At 40.2% G+C, this 27,871-nt stretch overlaps 2 long non-coding RNA genes across 6 annotated transcripts in view; both read left to right on the forward strand.

Annotated features, from left to right (window-relative positions):
- LOC146435577 (uncharacterized) overlaps positions 1-27,871 on the forward strand; it is a 358,567-nt gene that overhangs the window by 194,858 nt on the left and 135,838 nt on the right. The window lies entirely within an intron of this gene.
- LOC146435578 (uncharacterized) lies at positions 502-27,846 on the forward strand. The gene is made up of 3 exons (XR_014853022.1): positions 502-575; positions 27,180-27,283; positions 27,651-27,846. It is a non-coding gene; the product is annotated as an uncharacterized LOC146435578 (long non-coding RNA).

Below are 27,871 nucleotides of genomic sequence, written 5' to 3' on the forward strand. Positions count from 1 at the left end.
CCTTAAGAAATTCACATCATCAAATTAGGACAGAGAAGTGATCTCTTTATGCCCAGTTGCTCAGAGCAACTGGCAAATTTTGACTACAGGAAGCATTACCTGAAGCAAACAACAGTGACTCCATTCCCAGGGGATTCCCCTGAGGTGCTGTTAACAGGCACTGGTGGCAGTATAGTTCTGGTGGTGTGCAGGTTAATTTACTTTGCAAATCCTATTATCAGCATATCTTCATTTATTTAAATCGCAAAGTTAGTATCTTTCTTTCCACCCCCCATGTCCAGATCCTGTGTTTTGTTCTTGTCTCTTTTGGAAGGAGGTAAATGAGATTTGGATACAAGCCATAATTATTCTGGGAAGATCACCCTGCGGCATTGATTTATATGCAAAATCTTGCCCTGCAGCAGCTTGACAGCTGCACAAGGCTAGGAAGGCAACAGCTCCAGAGATTCTCTTCCTTCTGAAATAGTATCTTGATGGTCCTTGTTTCATCTTCAATTCTCAGTGACCCAGGGTTAGGAAGAGAAGTTGGTGTGGCTATTCCATTCTTATCTCCAGAGAAACCCAGCACTGGCCAGGTAAGAAGCTTCATTTGGACAGGGAATATTAAATTTTCTAAGATGAGGGGTGCAGCAAAGCCAGCTCCTGGCCAGAGCCGAAGCAGCCCTGGCAACACTGCACAGTCAGAAAGCCCCTGGTGACTTTAGACTTCTTCAGTATTGAATAGCAGCTGCAGCAGGTTTCCATGGTTTTGGATTAAGGGAGCTTTCTTGGAATGCTGTTCAGAGTGCAGAGGGGTGTCTGATGTTCTGAAGTGCAGTGTTCTTAATGATCCCAGTGGAAATCACAATGTCAGTTGGTTCAGAAAATTAGGCCCCTGCTCTAAACAGCCAGGTACGAAGGGAGGGACCAAACCCTCCAGGATGTTTTGTGGCATCATTATTCTACAGCAGTTTTACTGTATCCAAGCTGAGCAATTTTTCCTCCAATACACAGGACTCTTTGTTGCAAAGCAAGGGCTGCCTGCACAGCCCAATGGTAATAGCATATCCATGGGTTTTAGCAAAGGCTAAAACCAGACCTGGTCTCTGCAAATGTTTTTCTAATCTACAGTGTGTCAGTTGTCCCTGAGAGCAATAGCCTTGTGTTAGTGATGCTACTCAGACCAACTGAGAGGTAATAGAAATCTTTATAACTTACAAGTGAAGCAATCAAATTTCAATGACAAAATGGTTCTGTGTTTAGGAAAATGTGAAAAATATGCCACTGTGAAGTCACAGAGAACTTTTGCAGGAAATATTCATTAAGACTGACTGTGAATACTCAGTATACACCTGAAGGCCCACAGTTATTATATTTTTAATAAATATTTGTTTTTCAAATGTTTTAATTAGGTATCTATAGATATTCTCAAAACATCATTCATCATCTATCTAAATGCTAGCCAGATGCTGTGAACAAGCTGCTTTTTAAGGCATATATATTAAAGTATTCCTTTTCACAGCAAGTTTTGAGTATAAAAATTATATATGTGCTCATTTTTGCATAACAGCGTAAATTTCAAAATATCTTTTTCTTTAAAACTCTAGTAGTTTGTATCAGAAATATCTGGGAAGTTAGCTGAATAATTATCTGCAGCTGAAAATTTTGAGGTGCAGCATCAACAAATAAATTATACAGGATAGGGCATCAAATGAAACTTGCATGCTCTGCATCACCAGAAGGTGGATTTCACATCTCACCACCTCCTTTCCAGTTGTGTTCTAGTTCCACACAGAGATACCAAGATTGTAAAGTCTTCCCATGCAGGTGTTTAATGTGCTGCCTTGTAAGAAGTACTGACGACACTGGGGGGTCAATCTGTGCTGACATTGGCCATTCTTTGCAGTTTCAAATTAGCTGAAAGGTTACTGCTGTCAGGTCTCTAGCTCAAAATCTCTCACGGTCTGAGGTTAGAAAGGTGCAGGATATTGTTGGCGATGCAGCAGAGGGCTGCAATGAAGGATCTTGTTTGTATGATATTCTGAACAGTAAGTGGACTTTGGTGGTGGATATGAGGATCCCTATATATTCTTTGCTTTTTTTTTTAAATGACTTTTCTCATCCTTATGTTCTCTGTAGCCATATCATAAAAGAAAATAAGAACAGGGAATTGGAAAATACTGTGTAGTTCATTATGATCCCCTGTTTCATCAGGACAACATCGTGCAGTTGCTTTTGTGGAACTCACTCTACACAAGTGTAAATGAGAGTCAATTTTGTGTTCCACTGTCTCTCTTGAAAACATGCCCCAGGAATATAATGATGGAAGAGCTAAAACCCCTTTTCCTTGTATAGCCCTAATGCATACATGATCAGTTCACACATGTTTGTCCTTGGACTTGTTGTTCCCTGGTCCTGAGGCAGCAGTGCTTCTCCCTCCCTCATGCTCACCAGAGTGCCTTTATGGGCAGAAATATTTTCCTCTCCCCAGTCTAAGTCTTTCAAAACTGGTGTTAGAGTGTATCTGGACTGAGATGAGCTCAGTAGGTTAGAGCATGCTGCTAAAAATGCCACAGTTGCAGGTTCAACCCCTATGAATGGGCCATTCACTTTATGAGCCTTGTGGGTCCCTTCCAACTCAGAATATTGTGATTTCTGTGATAGAATGCGCTGCTATCACTGTCTTTCTCTTCTCCAGCTGTCCTGCACTGCATATTAATGCTTAAATGTAGTTACCTTAAATGTGAGGATAAAAACTCTGCATAGTCTTAAACATGGAATCATAGGAATGGCTTGGGGTTGGAAGAGACCTTAAAGATGCAGTGATGTGTATCATGACCACTGGTGAGTGGATTTATATCTGTAGGCAAGTCTTGTAACTGTCTCTGTATCAAACTCTCCTTTGTTGAAAATCCATGAAGTTTCATGTGTTTCATTGTACCTGTATCAGCTGAGGAATTTACCCAGATTCTTTCTCTGGAATATGTCGAGCTGCTGAATGTGCTGAGAATTACCTCTCTAATGTTATAGATTCACAGGATATTTTGGACTTGAGAAATTAAAATCAGGCTGATAAAAATGATGCCTTGACCCCCATACTACTGCTTTTAAGATTACTGTTTTAAGAGTCATGCCAATTTAATATTAATACATCAATCTGACTCTAAAATGAAAAAAGTGTTGTTACCAGTAAGGACAAAGATGTGTTCAACCACCGTTTAACAGACAAGACTGGCTACATTTATGACTTGTTCCTTTCACAGCTCTGTCAGGCATAAAAGTCCAAAACCTTGCCATATGTAGATGTTCAATTGTGGGGTTTTGTTCTGTTTCTCTAGGCAGACATAGATTTTAGCCTACTTGCCTTAAAAGCAAGCTTTATTTAAAGTGAAATATTCCCTTAGATCCAGTTACATCTATTCTAGCAACAAAAAGTTGTACTTAATAGCTCTTGTTAATTATCAGGTTTTTCAGCACAAATAGAACCTTTTTTTACCTTCTTTGGTACTTCAGTTGATTGAGAATTATGTTATTCTAAATTACAGTTCTGTTAACTGGGGGAAGGGTTGTCAGTAAACAAGAGGCATTATATTGATGTTGCACATGCAAGGTCACCTTTGCTGGGGCTGTGGGTGACACTGTACAACTCTGAGTGGTTTTGAACTGATGTTATCAGTTGTAGTTGGTAATAAGGGTAGACACAAGGCTCTTGTGGGGCAAGGGGAATTTATTTCACTGCTTTTCCAGAAGTTACTGCTTTTGGAAGTGGAGCGTGGGGTATGGTTGAGCCAGAAGCTTCCTTTATTCTTTGATAATAGTATCAAGTTTTTTAAGCAGTTACATCTGAGCATGAAAAAATGCCCTGTGCTCAGCATATTGCTTCAGTTGTTGGACAGTGTAACTGGTAGTGGGAGCACACTGCTAGAACTCCTCCTCTAAAACATCCTCCTGTGACAGGCACAGAAATCCCATGGCATGGGCAAGTAGAAAGCAGAAGAAAGTGTCAGACTGCATTTATTGTCATTTTTTCTTCCGTGCAGTTCATGTGAGCTAGTGGAAGGAGTGAGCAGCCCAGCATCCCCTTCCAGCTGTGGATTTCTGACTCCCAAAGGCTTCCCTGGAACAAGAGGGAGCAATGCAGCAGGAGTTGCTAAAAGCACTAGTTAGAAATGTAAATAAGGGATAAGGATATGTGAGGAATCCTCTCCTCACAGGGAATTCACATACAGTATTTCAGTTAGTCCCTGTCAGCATTAGATCCAGCATTACCCTCTGTGGACATTGCCCAGAAGTAAAAATGTAGCATTTTCTAACAGTAAAGCATTTTTAATGCAGCTACCTGGAGGCTGCCAGGGAATTGACTGGTCAGCCTCACCTCTGTCTGCTGCAGCTGCTTCTGCTGTTGGAGTAAATGAGGGCTCAGGGATTGTCTGGCAGAGCTGTGAGATGGAGAAAAGGCTTTTGAAAGCAGCCAGGTTTGCCTTTCAGGGACAGTAAGATTGGTAACAGGAAGAGAGCCTGAGTGGAAGTTCAAGGATAGAAATTTGGGGTAGTTTGACATTATTTAGCTGGTTTTTCAACAGCTCCCAGGCCCTTGAACAAAGTTTTAAGGGAAGGGAAGGAACTTCAGCCTAAAAGATCAGATAGCAGGAGGGCTGCATACCTTGAGATGTGAGCAATATCTTACAAGAGGTGCAACTTCTAGAAAAAAACAATACCTGGATTTCAGTACAATTCTGGGAGGAGGAAATTGTAATTTTTAACTGGGTGGTAGACAGTTGACTGACAGATTCAGGTAGGGAAAAAATAACAGTCTGCAGGGGTAAAAAATAAGTGAGACTGTATTGTGTGTAAGTCTTGGCTAATGGAAGTCCACTGTAGGAAGAAAACACTGAAGTGGTAGTTACTGTAATCCAGTACTAAAATGTGTTATTAATGTTTTCATATCTTGTTTTCCTCTTCACAACAGCCTCATCATTTGCACTGAACACATCTGTGGTGCTCAGAGCAAGGCACAGCCTCAGAGGGTTGGAGGAGGGAACTGCAGAAGGGGAGATGGAAGGGGACAGGTTCCTGTGCGCTAATGTGGCAGAGCTGCTGCTGAGTGTCCTGCTGGCTGCTGCTGGGCCTTGGGCAGGCTGGGAAGCACTGGGCAGGGTGGGCAGCTCCTGTACTTGGGGAAGCAGCTCCCCAGTGGGAGTCTGGAGCCAGCATAGGGAAACCAGCAGCTGAGATAAGCAATCCAACACTGAATACCTCATGAACAGAGCCCAACTAATCCTAGTAACCTCTGCTACAGAAGTGCTGCCTTCCTGATGTATTTATTTCCTTATTTCAGCTGGGAGATAACCCTGGCTTTGTAATCATCCCTAGTGGTGGTTCAGATGTGCACTAAATGCAGCAGGGGGTTGAGCCTCATTTGTTCCAGTTCACCACTGCAGCCCTTCCAGATTAGTAGGGTCTTACTTTGAGGCCTCTGATAATATTATCTCCTTCCTGCTTTATAAAGGTTTGGGTCAGTGCTTTGCTGGCTGTGTAACAGAATAGTGTTACAGGCTGGGGAGGGGGGAGTTTTTGATGTGTTACATAAACAGGGTTTTTTGATGAGAAAGCAAAGTGTCTGTATGGAGTCATGCTGCTGCTACTGAACGTAGCCTTGATGAACGTTTGAAAATCCCAGAGAACTGCTTAGTTAAGTACTGCAGTGCTAGGGGCTTCTCCCTGTTGCAGCTTAAACTGCTACTTAAGACCAAAACTAAAAGTTCCACAGCCTAGTGCTGTTAAAATAGTTGTGCTTGACTCTGAACTGAAGCTCTGCTGCTTCAGTAACTAAGCAGAGGTATTTCTTAGACTAAAAATACTGTGTTGAACATCAGGAAGTCAAGTTATATCAACTTAATATTAAACTAATGTTCATTCATATCATTATCTCAAAACAAGCTGTGCAGCTGTTCATGAAATCTACATCCAATCTATAGTTTGTGACATAAGTTGACAGATGCTTTACCAAAACCCCACCATGTCTAAGCTTGTAGTCATCAATCCAGCCTTTTTTACATTGGCTTGCTAATAAATGTATATCTTCCTCTCCCTATGTATTCCAGCGGTGTGCCTGTATGTTCTAATGTAGTTACCCACATTCAGTGCTCCTTCCTGACCTCTGGGCATGTAAGGAGCAATGGAAATGCACTTGGCACCTGTACCTGTCATGGTCAAGTTTAATCTTTTATGACTGAAGGAAGCTGAGCCTATAAAATAAAAATAGTGCAGAAATGGTTTCTTACTGTGGAAAACCGTCCAGGTTGTATGGGCTGGAAATATAATTTACTGCTCTGTAGAGGACTGTCTTCAACCACATCACTGGGGGGGAGGGTACTGAGGTTCTTCCATGACAGGAAGATAACCGCAGTCCTAGAATTAGTAGCAGTCCTCCTTGGCTTCCTGTATGCCTTAGATTTTTCCAACTCATCTGTGCACTATTTCTTTAAAATGTTGACCTTCTGGTAGAATATTGAATGCAGTTCCCTGTTAACGGAATTGCTCTTGGCTAAGAGCTAGAGAGAAACCAACCCATGAGGATGTGCAAGACTTTCAGATAAAAGCACTATGCATGGCTTCAGTCTGCACAGTGGGTTCCATACTGAAAACAGTATCTTTGATGGCTTAAATGAATATTAGATCTATTCAGGTATGACATGTGACTATGAGAAATACTTTTTCTTTGGATGCCAAATCCAGCAGGTTTGAAAATTATACCACTCTTCATGTGGAGTTTGATTACTTTAAAAGTATACTTAGGAGTTATTTGGAATTCTTGCTCACTGACTGTGAATCATGGCATTTTCTACCTGCAGCCTCCTCTTTTCATCTTAAGCTGTAGGGAAAAAGAAAAACAACATTCATTTGTAGAAATTGTTTTGTCCACATCATGAATTAGCTTTGCTAGGTAGAAATTAGTTCAGAGCTCATTAGTATCTGAAGTTCCTCACTTTTCGAAAGCTTTGTTTCTCTTTGCTTTTGATTTCATTTACAGAAAAAGAAAAGTGGAATGGAAATGTCATTTTTAGGGATTACGCTTCCTTTTTCTCCCTGGTCTGTCATAATTGTTTAGGAATTGAGACAGATTTTGCTCTTTCTGTTTTCAGAATGGGATCAGCAGCAATATAAGTAACAACAAAATGGCCTTGGCTTTGGCTCTGAAATGATGACAATTCTTATGACAAGGAATGGTCATTTATTCAGGGGATGAGCCAGTACCAACTGCAGTGATGTATTTTGCTACATAGATGAACTGTGAAGGTTCGTTAAGCAAAGAATATTGAGTGTGCAGAAAACTGTAAAAGTTATCAGATGCAATGTAGATGAGTGGGAACTGAAAGGGACTTGGAAAAGCCATGTCATTGTAGAACTGAGAGCTTTTCAGAAACAAATGTTTGCCACAGCTTTTCAAGTATTTTTATTGCATTTCTTAATCTCCAAGAATTTTTTAGTGTTCTCTTGCCTGTTGAGAAGTTGGTGCATGGTTGGCAGCTTTCAGGTGTAGCATCAGGCTGAGGCTGCCAGAGGGAGCTGGACACCTTTCCACTGTTCAGACTGGGGCATTGCCCTGGGAGCTGCCAGGGAGGGTAGGAACTGCTGGGAACAAGGACAGTGGATATGGATCCCTACATAAAAGCCTCTTGGAGCCTCGAGGAGGTGTCTATTGCCAGCATAAGCTATTGCTTTCAAGGCCTGTTTTGTATATTGATCACAAAGATTTGGTTTAAATCTCCTCTGATAGCCGTTGTAAATCGCTGCTTTAACTTTAATTGTTGCCCAGGTAGCTGGTTTTCTGAATTCTCTTGAATGTCATTTGTTTGTGTATTTAATTCTGAATTCCAAAGAAGTAATAATTCAATTTAAGGTGTCTCAGGTTCAGTTGATCTGAGAAATAAAAAAATATGAGAGGATGTAAGAAAATGTAGCTGATGTTTTACTGGAAGGGTGTTAGAAAGACGCTAATGAAATAATGCAAGTTATGTACGGACATACATTGACTTCATATCATAAGGTCCAATTTTTCCTTATTGTGTTTTTAACCTTTTTTCCTCTATTTCTCAAGGAGGCAAAAAAAAGGAACAGAGTAGTGCTCCTACTCTGTAATATTCGTGAACAACGAGGGTCACTTGCTGTTTCTCTCTTTGTGGGTTCCCAGGCTCACCTCATGCACAGTTCCTTGTGCTCTTTGTTCATGTTGCTGTCTCTTACACCAGTTCCATGGTCACATTCCTTCTGGGACAGTCATTAACTATTCGTGATTGTGTCCCTGGAGCCTCTGGTATCATCCTTTGCCTTTATTGGAAGGCCTCTGTCATCATCTCATGACTGTCAATAATTTTGAGAGCAGTTTTGGGTAACGTAAGAGTGACTTGGGGATACTTTATCAGAGCTTGATGTTAAAATGTGGAGCATGGCCATAGATGGCATTTGGCACATCGTCCTTTTCTGCACAGTTTGGTACTAACCCTACCGTCTAGAGGCTATTTCATTTTTAACTCTGCCTTTTCTCTACTGAAGTAAGGAATTCTCTTGTCTCCAAAGCCAGCCAAAACAATAAATCTGAAACTAATGGTATAATCCTTGAATCAAATAGTGCATAACAGCTGCAGAACTTCCTTACAATTGGTCTTGGTGCTTCTCTTTCCTGAGGATCATCTACCACATGCATACATGTGTGCATGGAGCTCCATTGGTGCTGCACCTTCTGGGTGGGTTTGCTTTTCTGTTTAGCAGATTAATGATATGAGACTTCCTTACTACAGTTGTTTCAGTCATTTCCTCTTACCTGTTATTTTCATTCCAAATAATTTATTAAACTGATGTTCATATTCAAAACTTTGGATGCAACAGAAGTAAAATATTGAGCAACTCGTGACTTGCAGTTGAATGCCATGTTAAGCAAAACAAATGAATTTTAGAGCAGTTGTCACTAATTAATTGTTACAGTGAGTGAGATAATGTTCTAATAAAGGGAATCTTTCCCTAATTCAGGATGGTAAATTAATCTTTAATGTTTTTTTCTTCTAAGCTAATAAATTGGGTTGCAGTGGACAAGTTTTAACTGCTACCTTCCTTACTCAGTGGTGAAAAAGTTAAAGTGGAAACAGCAAATCTGAGAAAAATATTTATAAATTTCTGTATATAAAAGGAGCTGTCATATATAAAATGCCTCATATGTTTATAAAATGAAATACCTACTTGAAAAAGTAATAATTTTTTTTACAAAGGAGTTTAAAACAACCCTCTTAACTTTGGGGTTAGGCTTAGGAAACACTGGAGTGTGTCCCACAGCAGCCACTGTTACAGAGCTGTACTCAGGATTCTCTGATCTGCTGAGAGAATTGTGCTCATTTTAAATCCAGCTTTAGGAAAGCTTACTTCAGTAAGACACTGAGCTGCCAGTTACTGAGGAGCCTTTAAACAATATATGTACTAGAAAGGTATGATATGGTCTAAAATCAAATCTGTCCCTGTAATTTCTATTTCCTGCATCTGTGTGGAAAGGAATTGTTAGATTGGTGGATGCACTTTGCCTGGATATGTGATTTTATTTTAAATGTGTTCCAGGCCTATTTCAGTAGCTGTGATCAAAGTCCCATGGGTTACAGCAAGCTTCTGAAATGAATGCCGGGGATGCTTTGGCCCTTCCAGACAGTATGTTGTAGTGATTATTGAAGAGAAATTCATTTGAATATGGTAATTAATTTCAAGATGATCATGATAATGGTCATATATATATATTTTTCCAGATGAAACTGAAATTTCTAATTCTGTATGGCTCTAAAACGAATCATATTTGCATAAAAATATACCTTATGAAAAGTAGTAAACAATTACAGTAATGGTTTTACTGGAAGATAAAAGAGTATAACAGATACAGCAACACTTAGGAAATGGATAAATTGTGTATAATTAAAAATAGTTATCCCTCCTCCCACTAGTGCTTTCCGTTTGGTAACAAATCAAACACCAGAATTCTGCTTCCCGAGCCCCAGTTAAGTTTATATTTCTTATTGTTGGATCTGCCTGACCATACAGTTCACACCATGTCAGGAATGCCATTGGAATGGCTGGTCCTGGTTGGTCACTTATCCAACTTACCCTTCCTTTGCCTGAAAGGACCTTTTTCAGTCCCTCCAAGTTGTTCTCAGATCTGTGTTTCTGGCCTGCTGATGGCAGTCACAGCTAATAGCTCTCCCTTCAGCAAACCAGACCTCCCTCTTTAACTTTGCCTCTGGAACAAGGAGTCGATTTAAGTTTGGATAAAATATGGGTTTGAATTGCATTGCACAGCACTCTCCTGATGTGAAAACTATGACTTTGTAGCAGTCTTTATAAAGCACACCTCCATAACTCATCACATGTTCTCATTTCTCTGCGTTCTGGGTATATGTATTCTGTAAATCACATTTTATAGTCTCTGTACATCTCAAATCGAAACCTAAAATTGAAGAGCAGAAGTAATTTATTCTTGAAAAATCCAATTAGTATTTATGATGCTAAGTTAACCACTTGGTGCTTCCCCTTTTTTCCCAGCACTCACTGTTTACACTGCCATCCTTCTTGATCTGTTCTTTCAGCTTAATATTTCTGTGCTGTTACTAAAGAGAAGAGTCTGTTTTCAGAGGTTTTCCATGGCAGCATCTATGCTCAGCATCCAGAGGAATTCACAAGAGAGTATTATAGGTAGTATAATGACTGCTCACTTACAGTATTTTATGTTCCACACAGGAAGAAATCATTCATTTCTTTACACAGTCGAGGTCACCCCAGGTACTTTTTCATACACGTAACGTGGTTGGAGAGTTTTGGTTGTGTGTTTTCATTATTTAGTATCTGATAGAAAGGTATCTGATTTAGGTTTTGCACTGCTTCCAGGCCAGGTAAGGACCTTGTCTGCAGTGTTGGTTTCTCTGTTCAGGAGTCGAGGGAAGAGGCTGCGCTGCGGCTGTAACTGCAGTGTGTGGTGCTGTCCCTGCGTGGAGCTCCTTGATGGGGGCATCTGTCCCTTCTGCTGTGCTCTGCCTCTGATGGACTGCCTCTGATGGACTTCCTCTGACCAAAGGAGAGCAGTGGTGTTCTGCCAGTGGCTGTGATCTGACAGGCTGCATCAGCTGGGTCCTCTCCTGAGTCAGTGTTTTTCACGTGGTTACATTTTGTCATCATCTCCCTCTGACCTGCTCATGCCAGTTTACCCCAAGCACCTTGTTTTTGAGCACAGCAGATTTTTGCCAAAGGCTTTCTTTAGAGAATCAGGGCTGATGTTACAAATACCAGGATCAAAATGGTGGGAAACATGTATCTTGAAGAGCCTGAGTGCTTTGTGTCCTGTAAGAGTTCGCAGCAGCTTCAGACCCTTCCAAGTGGTTTGCATGCCAGCTGGCTTGCTCATGCTCTGTGTGGAGCAGTTTGCTGTCCACCAGGTGCAGGATGGCACTGGCAGTGAATTTGGCCCCTCAGCAAAAGTCCTGTGCTCTTACTGCAGGACTGCTGGACCCTGGGACTTGATGCTCCACAGTCTCAAGATTCATGAGGAGGGTGTTGAGTGATGCTGTCTGTCCCTCACCGTGACAAACGCTGTTCTGCAGTGCTCATTAGCTCACTGTTGACTGGGATTTCACCCCTTTGTAATTGCTTTTTGGCAGGGTTAGTCATGTGGAAAGCCCAGAGTGCATCCCAGCTTGATTGTTTGCTGAAATCAGGTCTGTCCTCAGACACCAGGAACAGAAGTCATCAGAAAACCTTCTTGTCAGCCTTAGAATTGTCTGTAGTTAGCCTCAGACACAGAATTCATTGCAGCATCTCTCTCTCTTCAAAAAGCATAATAGAAATGTTCTCCTACATTCTGAATCTTCCCAAGAAAACCAAACTTTTGGCCCAGGCAAGATATTTCTGAAACCCTTATAATAGCTTTTGGGATATTACCACCAGAATCAACCTCTTTACTTGCTGAGGTTCTCTATAGATAATCACTGCCTTGCCTATGCCTCTATCAATCTATTCACTATTGGCTGTACTGGGCCCTGCTGATACACCAGAACTTCCATCCCTATTCTCCTCAGTATCTAGCAAAGGCAGTCTGCTTTTTCCGCTGAGACTTCACCATGGTTGATACCCTGTCCAAGCTGGGTTATAGTTCTGGGTTTACATCACTTCTGTGGCTTTTGGTCCACCATCCAGCTTTGCCACATTTGCCACATTCCACAAGATTCTCCCTCTTTTCTGAAAGTATGCAGATATGTTCTTTTCGTTCAGCATCTGAGATAGTCCTTCCCACTGCTCTCCCCTTTAAATCTGAATGTGTTCCTCAATTTGGAGACACCTAGGAATTTCCTGATGCTGTAGCAGTCTTCTGTCAGCTCCTTCCTAGCTGCTGGTCCATGTGCATGTGACTGGCTGCAGATGTCCTCTTAGCTCTGACTTTCTGCTTTGCACTAATCAGCCAAGTCAAGTCTTCTGCTGCCTGCGCTTCCCAGCTGCCTCTCATTCCCTGGGACCAGGGCAAATGAAACAACATTTTTGAAGCTCATCTAATCTACATTTCAGGAGATTATACTTAGTTTTCTCATCATGTTTGTTCTATTTCAGGCTATTCCATTGCTTGACTTCTGGCTGGACTTCTTAGTGGCTCAGTAGAACTACCAAGAGGAAGCCTGGCTTATTGCCGTGTTTATGTAGGTTGAACTGTGTGCTCTGTGAAGGCTCTGACACTGCAGTGTGGCAATTCCAGAAAATTTAGCTGGCCATCTATGGTGTCTTATGACACAATAGAGAATTTGAGGGTGTTTCCAGGTGTTTGATTTGGGCTGGAACTTCGTACTGTGTATGTGGACCACATGGGATCCTGCAAATGGTACCATTCATGAGTCACAGGGGTTTCCAGTGCTGTTCCTGAATTTGTATCGCTTTCAAAGCTTTTAGCAACCATTGCACTTCAGAAAATTTTGCCAGCTGCTTAGCTCTAGCTGGAGATGAAACACGTCTTTTTTCAGTAATTTTCCCTTAGAGCCATGAATGCTAGTCACTAATAAGTGAAGAGAACGGAAACAGATTCCAGAAAATTAAAATCAATTGATTTTATGCATAACAGTAACAAGGCATTTTATCTTGGTGACAAACAGTGCTATCTTAAGTAAGCATTCATTTGACCTGGTGGCTTTGATATCAGTTACTATTAATATCCATGTAGCACTTATTAACAAGCCGGCAGCTTTCAGCGATTTAACGGAACAGTAAAACTAGATGTGAAAACAAACTGTTTTGTAAGTGATACTTTTATAGGGAAAAGGGAAAAACATGTAGTACAGTGTGTGTGGGTATGTGTACATATAAAACATATGTCGTATAGTGTAGTTCAGCATAATACAGGACATTAATAACCATAGGCATTTAATAAATACTGTCTTATAAATAGAAAATGGATATTAATGATGAAGAGTTTCCAAAAGTATAATTGGTCTCAGATGAGATATTTAGAATAAGTTGTGGAAGTCAAGTTGTGTGGCCATAGGAACAAATCAAATAATAAATGGTTGGCCAGCATAAAGGCATAATTAATGCTGTGTGCCAAAAGGAACTGTACCAAAACAGCTTTCATGTTTCCATAAAATTGAAGGAAACTCTCTAAAAGAAACTAATCTGCAGTGCAGAGCTGATGAAATAATGTTTCTACTGTGTTTGAAGGCAGAAAGGATACTTAGCAATTTTCCTGAATTACAGAGTAGGAATTGAAATTATTTCAGTGCTTTTCCTCATTTCACCAGCTGCATTCCTAACCTGACATAACCCCTAAGATATCTTTGAACTTCTTCCTCTAAAGGTATTGGAAAACTCATTTGGCAGGTCCGTTCATCACATTCACAGCTGTGTCACAATCTGTTTACATAAGAAGCAGTTCTTTTTTCTCGCAATATCTGTAGCTTAGCCTAGAAGTACAGTAAACTTCAATGACTGGATGAACAACAGTTTATGTCAGGTAAATGTGCAGTTCAACAGGTTTCTTCCTTTTCATTCTGTAGCCTATTATTGTGATGGTATTAGTTGAGCAAGGAAAATTTTAATTATTGATGCTGTGGCCAAGTCTGATGGTGCCAGGAAAAGCCAGAGCTTCGTTCCTGTTTTTTGTGGCAATCCATGTGCAAGTAACTTGGCTGTGAGTCGAGCAATCTGTGTTAGAGCTCATCACAGGTAAACAGAATCATTGATTTTTGTTTTGGTTGGTTGACTGGTTGTTGGTTTGGTTTTGGGGTTTTTTTTTTGAGGGAACAGCATTAGGGTGGTTGAGATCTGTCTATTGATTCACAGACTAATCCTTTTTGATGTATTAACAGCTAATCTGTGGGGAGTGTGAAATTAAACACAGCTGTTCAAATTTTTATTTAGCAATATTGCATAAAGAGAAATGTGGCTGACCTGACACCTATTAATGCTGACAGCATATCCCTTCAAAGTAGGTGCCAGACTCTTTTTGGTCTGAACAGGGAAGGATTTTTCCATTTGAAAGAGAAAAAGATTCAATGTTCTTACAACCAGATTTGATCCAGCTCCATCAAAAGTCAGTGTTTTTCAAATTCTGTTTAATCTAGTTTGCATTCTGTGGCCACTATTACACGAAATGGCCATTTCAGTGTTCCTTTGGAGCACAGCATGAGTGGTCATTGACATGAGTGGCCCAAGATTTCTTCTCTGAGGTTTCTCACCAGAGAGTAGCTCTCTGAAAATACTCTGTGTTATGATATAAAATATTAAAACATCAGAGAGGCAGGATTGCTGACAGCACTGTAATATTGAAGACATCTGTCTGATTCATAAATATATTATATTTGGCATCTCAAAAGCAATGGAATGTCAGATCATACAAGAATCAATTTAGATTGGGAAAGTTCAGCCCAGTTTTAATTCCAGGGCATCATTATTTACATCACTCAGCGACAAAAACAAAGTGAGTTGTCTTCTCACTTGCTTGCTTTGAAGAAGCTGCATGTGTGTGTTCTTCTTTGCTCCGTAATCTCCAGAGACACACAGACTGAACCCTGAAGAATTTGCTCAAATGCTGGTTCTTCTTTATGTTTAGATTATAACAGTGCTCAGGATGTTTGTGGGGTCTGTGCCTCGCAGGTCTCCAGGAGTCTGTGGCATTCATGTTTATACATTAGTTAGAGGGGAAGTTTGCCAGTTGCAGACAGTTGAAAAATATCTGTATCTCCTTCATCCCTTAATCCGACAGGTGTTCCTGCCTTGCTTCATTTGAAAGGAATAGCACAGGCACAAGACAAATTATTGTCTGTTTAACTCATTACCGAGTGTGCTGGGCTTCCCTGCAGAAACACCTGGGTAATAAATCCTTTCTGGACCTCATCTTTTGTAAGAGATGCTATTTTCCCCTTCAGTGACTGTCATCATCTCATTGTGTTGCATCTCATCATGCAACTGTCTCAAAGTAACAATAAAATATTTCTATAGTCCTGCTGACTGAGAGGAGTTTGAGCACTTGTGAGATATTTTATAGTAGGGCTGTGTACTTGGGAAGTGACTGGTTCTGGACAAACATAGGTATATTTTCATTTTAAAGGACATAGTAAACAACTGTGGAGCTTGTAGAATGGGTGACCAAAGATAGTGAGAGTGCAGAGTGTAAACACTTCCAAAACAAAATAAAGGAACTGAAAAATTGCTGGGTAATTACAGGTCAGAAGATTTCAGAAATACACTTTTTGACTATACTGACATCTGAATTGGTCAGGTTTTATCCTCTTTCTCTATGAACAGTGGGGAAAAGGAAGAAAGTGAAGAAGCAAGGGGAATTCCTATATTCTAGTGCAAAGACTTGGACCCTTAACAGTACTTTTATGCTAAGCTAAGACTTCCACCACAGGGAGAAATACACAGAAAGTACCTTTTGAAAGAAAAATGGAGGCCTTCTATCTGTGGTTTCGTTATTATTTCAGAGAAAGCTTTTTAAAACCTCTCTCTAGTAAGGGTGGAAGAATTTCAAAATTACCATAAAGTGGATCTGTCATCTTTCAATCCGCTTTAGGAGCCACTTTGAGAAAAAGAAGTACTCCAGGAGATTAATTACCTTAAATGTTGACAGATAATCTGAGCAAATCTGTCTGATTACTGGAGTTGGGAGGTAGCTTGTACAGCTGCTTAGTATCCTGTTTAAATACCCCTAGGTGAAACAATGTTCTGGTTCAGAAGGAAGGCTGGTTTTAGTAATCCTTATCCTTCACTAGGTGTTCAGCCACGTTTCTTGCAATTGCTTGCTTCCTGCTGCTGGAAGCAGCTTATCTTTCCCAGCAGTTTGTTGTTTAATGAGATATAAACAGCCCTCTGAAATGCTTTCATTGTGATAAAATTCTTTTAAATTGCATGATTCTTCATCATGTTTTACATCCGGTGTGTGTGTGCTGTAGAACACTGGGGATGAATCAATGTCATGTGATTCCAAAGACTGATGGTATCACTACTCCTGCCTAGACTCCAGCAGAGTCTGCCGGGTGAGAGTTTCAGCAAGATGAAAAGCATAGTTCCATGGCTAAGGCAGTAGAAAGCTGCCCCAGAGAAATGGTCTCTCACTGTATCGTATCAGCCTTTGCCACAGCATTCCTGTAAAATTCAAGAAAGTAGTCTGAGCTGTAATTTTCAGATTTTCTTGACTCCATGTTATTGACTTCTCAGGTGACCGTATTTAAATGCGGGGGTACTTTTGGGAAGCACCAAGCAGAGAATGGATCAGATGGACAGTACAGCCCAGATTCTGGGGCCAGCACTGTCAAATGCCTTCATTAGTGACGTGGGTGTTGACACAGAATGTCCCCATGGCAAGGGTGCAGATGGTGCAGGACTGGGAGGTCTGGGTGTGCTGCCACTCAGGGGGTCCCACCATGGGGGAGAAGTGACTCAGCAGAAACCCCATAAAACTTCCCAAAAGGAAATACATTTACAAACAAATGAAGACTTGAGAAGCTGATGAAATCTGTCAATTAAGTACTGAAAATCACTGTCAGTACTGGGCAAGCTGCTACCATTTCTTTTGGGAGGTGGCACTGGTGACTCCTTTAAACCTGTCTGCAAGTTGTCCTGTAGTGAGTGTCCTTGCTTTTGATTTCCCAGGTTTTAGATCACAATTTAGCATCCAATACCTGTGGGCTTTTTGTCCTGTCTTTTCAGGTAAAGGTACGAATAATAGTGTTCATTTGATTTCTTTCTACATTTCATTAGGTATTGAACTGGAAAGTTTCTCTCTTCAGATTTCCAATACCAGTGGCAATAATCACACCTGAAATACCTGAGAAATGTATCTAAGGATAATAAGAGGCTGTTGTAGTTCCCCTTTCTCATAAAACTCTTGAAATCGGTAATAGGGGCATCCAGAAGAGGCAGACTGCAGAGGATTGCAAGGACTGGGTATTTCAAAGAACTAACCAAAAAGAACTTCTTGGATATGAACTCCTTCTAGATTGTTGTCTTCTAGAAATAAAATACTAGCGAGTCAGAAACAAAAAATGTTCTACATAATCTAAAATCTTTACAGTACTTTTAAAGTTCCATTGCTGGGCAAATAGTCCCACTATACTGAAGGAAAGCTAATAAAAAATGGCCTATTAGTGTCTTTATTTATAGTTCAAGACTCAACAACTTAGTGATTTATATTTTCAATTTAATCACACCAACTGATTTAAGAAATAACTGGAAATGCAGGTTTGACCTTGCTCAAGCAGCCTATGTAAAATTCAATGTAGCAAAGCTTGCTTATTGGAAATTGTGCGGTAATAGAATGTTTTTTGCATTGTGCAGCTTGCCAACTATGTCAATACAAGATAATGGTTTGGGCAAATTACACGACTAAAGAATTAGAAATGTAACTGGAAAAAGGAAACATGATATTGGGTTTGTGGCAAGAACTCGTTTTATATGATAAAACTAATTTGTAGTTTGATCTTTAAAGCAGAACACAAAGAGAGTACCGAAGCACTTGAAATTTGAGGTCTATTATAGAATAAAGGAAGTGTGAAGACAAAGAAATAGTCTGATGGCAGCCTAGACAAGGGCAAAGGAACTCTTACTGGGCATAGCTAAACATTTTATTCTTAGGAAAATAATTTGGTTATTTGAAATAAGAAGCTGATGGAATTCATAGGAGAGAGAAAAGGAAATAGTTTAAGAATACGAAGTTCAGGTTTAAGAATTTAATGTAATTTATTGTAATTTTTGTCTTCACTTAAATCTTCCTTAATACATTCAGGCAAGAGAGGAAAGTTACAGAACTAGTGGAAGGGTGGAAATTCATTCAGCTTAGAAAGTACAGCTCCTCATTAAAGAGTTTTCCAGACTCCGTGTGCTTATGATGCAAAGAACAGCAAGGGAATGTGAGGTCACACAGGCCAGGATGGTGGGCCCAAAGACCCTCCTGCTTGGCACAGACTCCTGTCTCAGGTGGAGCATGTGCATGGCCTTGTGCAGGGTCATGAGGCTTTGCTGTGTCAGTGCAAAGCAGTGCTGAGCTGGAAGAGATGCAGGTGCCTGCTTTAGGCACAGCCCTGTGAGGGGCAGGGGCAGGGCAGCTGTCAGCCCAGGCAGGAGGTTCTGGCTGCAAAGCCCTGCATGCACCTACCCTGCCCTGCAGGGCTATTGGCTGTGCCACTGGGACTGCCTGCAGTTCTTCCAGCCACCTATAGCCTGTCAAAGTCTGTAGCAGAATAACTCAGGGAATGCTGGAGACATCCTGGTGCCTGTGAGCACTGCTGAAGGAGATGGGGAGCAGTTCCCACTGAATTTTGTTCTCCATCAGTTAAAGTGTAGCTGCTTTTCAGAGCCAGCTTATAGGTCCAGAATGTCTGTGTGAGGCTTTTGTGTCTCCAGCTCTTGAGGAAAGGACTTCTGGTGGGACATTAATCATTTTCCATGAAGTAGTAGAGCAAAACCTGCTCATTCCCTGGAACTTACGAGGTGTAGAGTCATATCCACATAACTGACTGGAAGAAAATCCTCTGAATAACTGAAATGTTTCCACTGATGTTAGGTATTCTATTACAAAACAGCCATAGAGATCAATGAAAATTTGACTGCAATGGTTGTGGCATTTCTTGCTAACAGCCCTGACTTTTTTGTCAATCTCCTCATTTACTGTGTTGGGGTCTAAGCCCTTCAGTGCAAACATCTTTCATACAAGGTAGATGTGTTTTTTTCCAGAGAATAATTTCTCTCCTGGTACAACTTCTCATGAAATTATAAATTCATTAATTTGCTAAAATACCCTAATGGCCTGGCACAAGTGCAAGAGGGTGTGATTATTCCTCAGTTATTAAGGGGAGGATCATTTAGATGCAGAACTTCACATTGCTTCATTGAAAGACTGTAAAAGAATTGTTGAAATACGTTTTTAGTCTATTAGACTCCTCAATAATCTTTTGGGGGAACTCATTAACATGCTCGAATGATAAAAGGCATAAGGATAGCTTTCATCAAGTGAAATTGTTAGTGGTGCATATCATGCATGAGATGCATTATAAGCTGTGTTTATGATGTGGGAAGCCTTGTAATAGCATCTGATGCGCTGCATAAATCATTGCATCCTTGGGACATGATAAATGCAGTGAAATCTAATTCTGGGACAATTCTTAAACAAAATATATCCTCAAATTGTATAAAAATTCCTCTTCATACTATTTTTTGGCCTTTGGCTTATAAAATATGAATGATGCAGTCCCTCTCCTTTTTCCATCCTGCACAGCTTTAGGTACAGGGTGTGAGAGTAGTCCATCAAGGCTGGAATGTTTTGGCCTCCATCCTATGAGTCAGGTAGAAATAATTAATCATGTGTCAGAAGCAAGCTTTGGGCTATGATTAATCCCACATGTTGAGAATTACCTTTCTTAAAATTGTTTGAGAGAGGGCATGAGCCTTTTTGAAAGAAAATGAGACTGCTTGCCAGAGAAGAGTATTTTCAACATCCTGTTTGTTTAGTAGATACCTGGTGAGAGAACTCAGCTGAATATGTTTGGAAGAATTATTATTCAGCAAATGAAACCCTTTCAGAGGACTGTTATCCCAGTTTGAAATCTGATAATGTATCTTGCAAAGATGAAAAACACTTGGGAGGGTTGAAAGAGTCAGGGAATAAAGGACATTGCAGATTTCTGTTCATCATGTTTTTCTTATATTTGCTGTATTTCAGTTGTGCTTTTATAATGAGCTGACAATTTTATCAGCTTTCTGCTTGTCAGTATTTCTTTGGAATTTAAATTGCTAGGGAAAAGCCTCTAATAGGAGAGTTCCCAATTTTTTTTAATGCAGGTAAATACACCTACAAACCTGGGGTGTGCTCTTACAGCCTTTATTTACAGTTCCTCATGGACTGCACTTGGCCCATGAAATGTCTGTACAAGATACACAGGAAGAGATCTATGCAAGCTGCAGAAAAATATTTTAGTAGATTTACTGAAATACGTGAGTTTGATAAAGCAGTATAATGTACCTGGGCAGAAGTACTGTATGTGTTTATTTAGGGACTTGAAATTGCTTAAATCTCATTTCATCTCAAGGATAAAACTTGTTGATGTATTATTAGCCACACCCCCTGCAATTGGATGTTCAACCCATATTTCTCATCTGACCTGTGTTCATTGATACAGAGATGTTGTGTTGTGATGTGGATTTACATTGCCAAGATTTAGAAAGCAAGAGGAAACACGTAAATGGAAATGCTGTGCTGCTGAAGTAAGTGGGGAAGGCAGGCTTTCTATGTTAGAGTCTAAAGGGAATTTGTGCCTTGAATACAGCCTTCCCTTCTGTTGAGAAGTTCCTTTTTGTTTTTTTTATACCAAGAATAATTTTGGTGACTCGATTAAGACTGTAGTGAAGAATGGTGAAAGGAAGGCAGGGAGTTGCAGTGGGTTGTCTGTTTTGAGCTGATGTTGTAAGCAGGCATAAAGGTCTTCATTCCTGGTGGGAAGGCCACAGAGCAGGGAGGATAGTCCAGGCAGAAAGAACCGTCAGCAAGGTTTCCAGTGGTTTCAGTAGTTCTGAAACTTGTTCTCATGGGCAAAGGTCATGCAGTAGTTTATTTGAAAACACTCATTATGCTTACAGACTGTACCACTCTGGTTAACACACTTCTTTGCCACTTCTTCCTCAAGAATGGGATAGCTTTGCTCATTGTTGCATTCAATGAAGGAAGGGGACAAGGTGTTTCCTAGTTGCTTGTGGTGCAATCAGCAGTCATCTTTTGTTTATGTCATGGGTAAAATGAAAGAAATGGAAGTTTACCATTTTCTCAGTGTGGCACTTGCTGCAGTCATTCTGAACATGCTTTATAATAAATGGTGCTGGTTCAATTTTTTAAAAATACTTTACAGCAATTCTTTTCTTTATCCACTCTTTCTGGCCTACCAGGTTCTGTTTGAAACCAGTGTGTAAATGAGGTACAGTAGTTAATAATGGAATTTCTGCAGTTTTCAGTACTGATGGCATAAAGCTGGCACAGGGGAAGCATGAAGCAGATGTTGCCTTCCTTTTTAGCAATAGCAAGGTCAAAACTACACTATAGCCTTTGAACTCTTGAAGTCCATCAGAATATTCATGGTTTTACATCCCCAAAAGAGAAAAGAGGCAAACAACAGGGAAATGCAAAATGACCTGCCATCTTCGGTTCAGCACAAATGTACCTTAGGGTCTCCTTCAACTATTTCAAAAATAGCAAGCTTCATATTTAATTTATGTCAAAACAAAGCCAAGTAGTTGTGGTTCAGAGTTCTACTTTGTAGATGGAAGAAGACAGATAAGGAGATACCCTATCTGAGAATGAGACTCTGAAGAGTTTATGTACCTTGTTTCAACAACTCTTGTGACTTTATCTTTCTTTAGCGCATGTCTGCTATATCCATTCTTAACTCATTGTTGATTTTCTCCTTATCATGTTACTTTAGAAGCTCCCTAGCTTTATCTCTCAATTGTTTGAAACAGAAGGAAACATGCAAAACTGAGGGACAATTACAGGTAACTTACTGCAGTTCAGAAACACAAGAGTATTGTCCTAATTACAATTTCTTTGGTCTCTTTCATTAACTCTCAGAAACATTTTAATAGCCAAGGGGATCCTGTCTGTTGATTACAAATTCATAAAGCTCCATTTATTGCAGGAATGGCAAATAGAACAAGGAAAGTTCGAAACAATTATGACTGTTACAGAAGGTGAAATTCAAGTTCCAATCCATACTGAAAATACAGCAAATTGATATGAATGTTAAAAGAAGTTATAGGGATATTAAAACAACATCTGCACTATTAAAATTAGTTTGCAAAATTGTTAAGATTGGTCCCTGTTTCGTATTGATCACTGGATGCATTCCATTATAGTGTACACACCCAGGAAGATTTATATTCATCAGTGTAATAAGGTAAAATCTTAACCATCCGAGTGTAGTGAATAAATGCTGTAATTAAAACGGATAAGAAGCAAGTAATTCTTTGGTATGTTGCATATTTTATGTTGCCAGAGTTCCAGATGTCCTTAAGACACTCAGATATTTGTTCAAAAAATGACAGTCCGTACCCAAAGAGCATATTTGACTGGGTAAGGGAGAAAAAGAATGCTTTTGTTGTGTAATGTCACTGGTGAGATCTATGTCCTAGTTCTGACAGAAGTGCTACATTTCAGAACCCTGTAGCTGTAGATGGGGGTTTGAAGTTTAAAATTTACTCTAGCAGCCAGAGCAACAAACAGATTTCTAAACAAAGGACCCAAATGCAAATCAAAGCCAAATCTGTGTAACTGAAAATAAGGCAATTGTCTTTTATTAGGGCTGAATTGAATGGAATCGGTAGAGCTTTATGTTTGTGTGTGAGTGGAAGGTGTTAGCTCCGGCAAGGCTGAGGGCAGAGCAGGAGCGAGGAGTGGCGGGAAGGGATGGGCTGGGCAGTGCTGGGCAGGGGGAGGCTGCTTCGTGGCACTGCCTTTGCTGAGGGCAACAGCTGAAAAATAAACATGCACAGGTAATCCTTAAGAAGCCTGACTTAAGGAAGGCCACACAAAAAAGACAAAGAGACAAAAGAAGTGTTGGCAGCTGCTGGCTGTAGCTGAGGGGTTTCTGCCAGAGAGGCTGAGGGGGCCGAGCTCGGACATGTAATCTTTTCTTGCCGCTGCTGCAAGTGGCGGCAGAAGATTACTCTTTGTGTGAGGTAATTTTTTTTCTTTCTCTAATCTTTCTTCTGTCTGCTCTGTATCTTTTGGGAGAACAAATAATACTTTTCTGGTTTTGGGCCCCAGTGGCCCAGCATCGTGAGAGGATCCTGGGGAAAAGCTCTGGTAAAATCGAGTGCCTCAGTGTTAACCCCTGAGATGCAGGGACAGCAAATAGTCACAGGTAGAGAGAGAAAGAGAGAGAAAAGACAAAGCTATTAGTCAAAAGGCTGTTTCTAAGAGAAATAGATGTAAACAGCACTGGGAGGGGAGCATCAGAAAGCTCAGCTGTAGATTTGATGGTCTGTGTCATAGCTGGTGCCAGCAATGGCAGCATTGCCTGGCTGGGAGGGAGAGCATCAAACCCAGCAAGTTTATAGGTTACTACAGGGTGGGAAAACGCAGAAGAGTACAGTATATGTCCTTTATTATAAATTATGAGAGAGTGCTTAGGTTTTCTGTGGCATATATAGTGATGAAATGTGGTATATGTGACTGTGTTCCAGGAAGGGCCCCTTTCATAGGGCTGTGTGGTACAGCAGCCATTTTGGTTTCTGACTTTCTGAGGCGTTCATAGGGCAGAAATATTTTGTGCCTCTTCCCAGTGATCTTGCCTTTGTTCTGTTTCCTTTAGACTAAAAGAAATCACTGTAGACTGAAGATGATTTCTCATTGCTTATGACAATCACAACTTGAAGAGGAACTTCTTAATACTCCTGTTAACATTTCTGTTCAGAGTCCTGAGTGGGAAAAAGAATATGTACAGAAAGAACCCCAACTATAACTTTTGAAATTAGGGTTTGGGGCTTTTTTTGGTTGATCGGTTGGTTTGTTTGTGTGGTTTTTAGGTGGGGTTTTTTTTGTTTTAGTTTTCTCTTTTTTTGGGTGTTTGTTGTTTTGTTGTGGGTTTTTTTTGTTTTTGTTTTTTTGTTTGGGTGGGTTTTCTTTGGGTCTTGGGGTTTTTTTGTTTGGGGGTTTCTGGTTCTTTGAGGGGGGGTTTGTGGTGGGGTTTTCTTGGTTTGGTTTGGGTTGGGTTATTGTTGTTTGTTTTTTGTGTAGTTGGTTTGTTTTAGTGGTATTTTATTTTTGAATGTTCAAGCCACTGTTAGTTGGCTAAGCCTTGTCCAGCAAGTGTGAGTGGAGTCATGGAGAACAGTGATCTGCCTGTCTTTCTCTTGGACTGGATATCAGGCATGAGTCTGATTGGTTAGAGTAAGGTTCCTGTATCCTGATGTTAGCATTTCTTTACCTGTCAGATTAGGAAGATAAAGCCAGACACTTACACTTGGATGTGTTTTAGCTGACCTCTGACAGGCATTTAGAAAGATCCAGGTTTGATAAAAAGCAGCTTCTTATTTTTGTGTCTAGCTCAATCTGATCAGCAGTGGCACTGTACATTTCTTTATTTCAAAAATCCAGTGGGAACACCGTCATTTTGATTGTCTATGTGTCTTGACGTAGGTGTCTCCTGGTTTTGCCAGGGAAAGTATATTTATTTCATGATTGATACTACAGTTTCCTCATGTGTTACCTGCCTGAGGCTGACACAGTGTTATTCTTGGGCAGAGGCCTCCATGCTCAGGTTTGCAGGACTGCTTTCTGGAGTTTCTTGACCTAGTGCCTCACAATTGATTTACCCTGTGGCATTAGCTGCCTCTCACAGCATGTCAGCTTAGTCTTAAAACCCAGCAAAGATCAGGCCCAGGAGCAATAGCACTAGTTAAAAGCACTGTCTGTTCCTGTTACCAAGGGGCAATAGGTAGAGGGGCAGGGCAGGGGCAGGGCAGGGGCATGGATACTTGCATACTGTAAGATATTGGTGACAGCAGCTACTCATAAAACTCCCATTAACTTTGCAAATGGAACAGACTAGTCCCAGCCTTCAGTGATTTAATGTAGATCCTTCCTGGGGTCTTCTGAAGATGTTAAAGAGCTTGTGAAATATCAAGTAGTTGCTGAAACAGCAAACAAAAATGCCTGTGAGGTTTGAGGAGTCACCCAGGAGTGGGCCCTGTGCAGTTCAGGCTGGCTTTGTGTCAGGATTTGTTCATGTATTCACACTGGATAGAAGTCAGCCCTTCTCTGACAGCCTGGAGCTGGCAAATCTCTGCCCCATGGCAGCATTCATCTGTCTGAGACCTAACTCAGGATCCAGCTAGACAATTTCCCATATGCAGTTCTCTCTAGTTTACGAAGCTGGTCCTGCAGCCTAAGTAATTTCTTAACTTAGCTCTGAGCACAACGTTACTGTCACGTTAATGTATGTAGGGAAGCAGGTTTAATTTTTTATGTTGCCTTTTGGCTGTTCAAAGAAATAAAAATTTTAACTGTTCCCTTTAATCATTCTTTAGTGATGATCATTGCCCTTTCTCCTGAAAGAGCAGTAAGCTAAGCCTAAGTGCTTTGGGAGTGCTGTGTCTAAGAGCAGAGACATGGCCAGCTGTTACAGCTCACTTCACACAGGATAACTCTGTTTTGCAGCACAGTGTGTTTGCCATGTTTTACAGTTTCCCCTGCCAGTAGGACTGTCATAGGTCTTACTGCTCACAGGTCAACGAATAGCTCGGGGAAATAGGAAAAAATCCCCATTTGTGTTCAGCAGTGGCTGACTGCTTCCTCAAACAGGAGATCACATGCAATTTGTAAAAGTGAGTGCAGTTGCTGGAATGTATCCTTTTATGATCTCTGCTCCTCCAGTGAATTGTCCTGGTTAATTTTATGTTGTATTAAAACATCCAGTTAATCAGTTTTTAATATATTTAAATGCAGCCTTGTGATTCCATTAACTGCCTCTTCTCTGTATTGTGAGAGAGCACTTGATTTACTCTGCGTATACACTCCATTGCTTTGGGTTCTTCTGGCATATTGCAAATTAATTAATCACTGAGTGAGCTGCGTCATTGAATATTTGTTCACACGAGACTCTGTGTTCCCCTAACAATGCTCATTGTATTCCTCTTAGACTCCTGCTGTTTCTGCTCTTACAGTTTTGCAGGAACACTTGTGGGTTCATAGCATTGTTATAATGATCTGTGTATGCTGTTGCAGCCTCTGGCAATTTGTCTCTGTTCAGATAGCTTTGCACAGGCACATTGTTTGCTACCATTCTGTACATTAATACAGCCTGGCAAGTCAGCTCTTCTGTTTCCCTGTAGCAGGGCAGTGGGTGTAGATCTAAGTGCTGTCACAACACCTGTGGCTGACTTCTATATTTGGTCACTTGTTTAGTCTCAAGTTTCCATAGTCACTTCACACATTATTTCATTGACTGGAATGGAAGCTGAACTGAGTCTTTTAATAGAATTGTTAGTAAGGATAAACTAGTCCATACAAGCAGCCTTATCAAATTCATATTGTCATGATTTATGGTTAATAGTCTAGGTATTGGCAAAGTTCTGAAAAACAGTGCTCTGCCCTGAAAGAGACTTCTGAAAATAATGAAGCAATAAATTCAATTGTTTTATAAATTATTGAGTAAATAAAAATAATAGGAGCAGTAGAAATTGCAGAAAAATGCACTGTATTTCTTCTTCTGTCTTTGGCCTTTTGCAGGCCAGAATACTATTATTATTTAAAATGGATTTTAAAAAAACATTATGAGATGACATTATATGTTAATATTATTTATATTATTTTAAAACATTCTAAATTCTCAGTATACTCCAGTTGATGACAGTCCTATGCCAGTATATAGTAAAAGACATTAAACAAACATGGTGAAAATTTATTTTAAAAGAGTTTAATGTATGAAAATCTCTCCCACTCTTGTTGAAGAGAATGGGGGAAGGCAGTATTTTGTTGTAATATAAAAATAAATATGCAGTATGCAAAATTCCTCCTTTTAGTTACCTACTTTTTGTCTCTCCCTGACATGTGTATGCGCTGTTTTTCAGACAACAAATCTTTGCTTCAGTTAGTGGTTCTAACTCTTGTTTTTGTCTTACAGCTTTTTGCACCATGTTCTGTTCCACTCCATCAGCTGAATCTCTTGGACAGAGAAAGAGTGTGTTCCTGTAGGGCCTCTAACGTGGCCCCAAGCAGCAGGAAGGTTCATCCATCCCATACGGAGCCATATGACTTCAGGTGAGAAAAAAGTCATTGAAGCTGATGAATTTTTAGATGTGAACTGCTTTTATGCAAATATACTAGTGGAATTTGATGATTCAAATGTCTGTGGGCTAAATGACAGAAAAAGTGTTTCTTAGTTAAAAATTCATCATAAAGAACTTGAAAATACATTATGAAACAAGAACTGGTAAAATCTCAAGCTACTGTAAAGCAGTTTGAAATACGACACTTTTTTCCCCTATTACTATTTCTAATGACAATTATTGATTCATATTTATTAAGGGTTTTTTCTTCAGGTGATTGTTTTTTAGTATCTCCCTTTCCAGTTATTGCACTAGCTGGCCTAAAGGCTTATTTTGTTTGATTTTTTAAAATATCCTAGAATACATGGAATGTTGGTGTTTTAATGACAGAGTTTCTACTGGATTTCCAGTGGAGGCAGTGTTTGACTACCTGGCAGAGAGGTTACTTTTCCAGTTCCTTCTTCTGGTCAGACAATTCAGAGTGGAAGCTGTTAATAAGGTGAGATCAATATATTGTTTTATCAGCTTATGTGGATTCACTATGGAATAGAGGCTTCTTTGCACAGTGAATATAATAATC

The sequence above is a fragment of the Lichenostomus cassidix genome, chromosome 6 (genome assembly GCF_008360975.1).
Source record: "Lichenostomus cassidix isolate B80296 chromosome 6, HeHo_3.0, whole genome shotgun sequence".
Lineage (NCBI taxonomy): Eukaryota > Metazoa > Chordata > Aves > Passeriformes > Meliphagidae > Lichenostomus > Lichenostomus cassidix.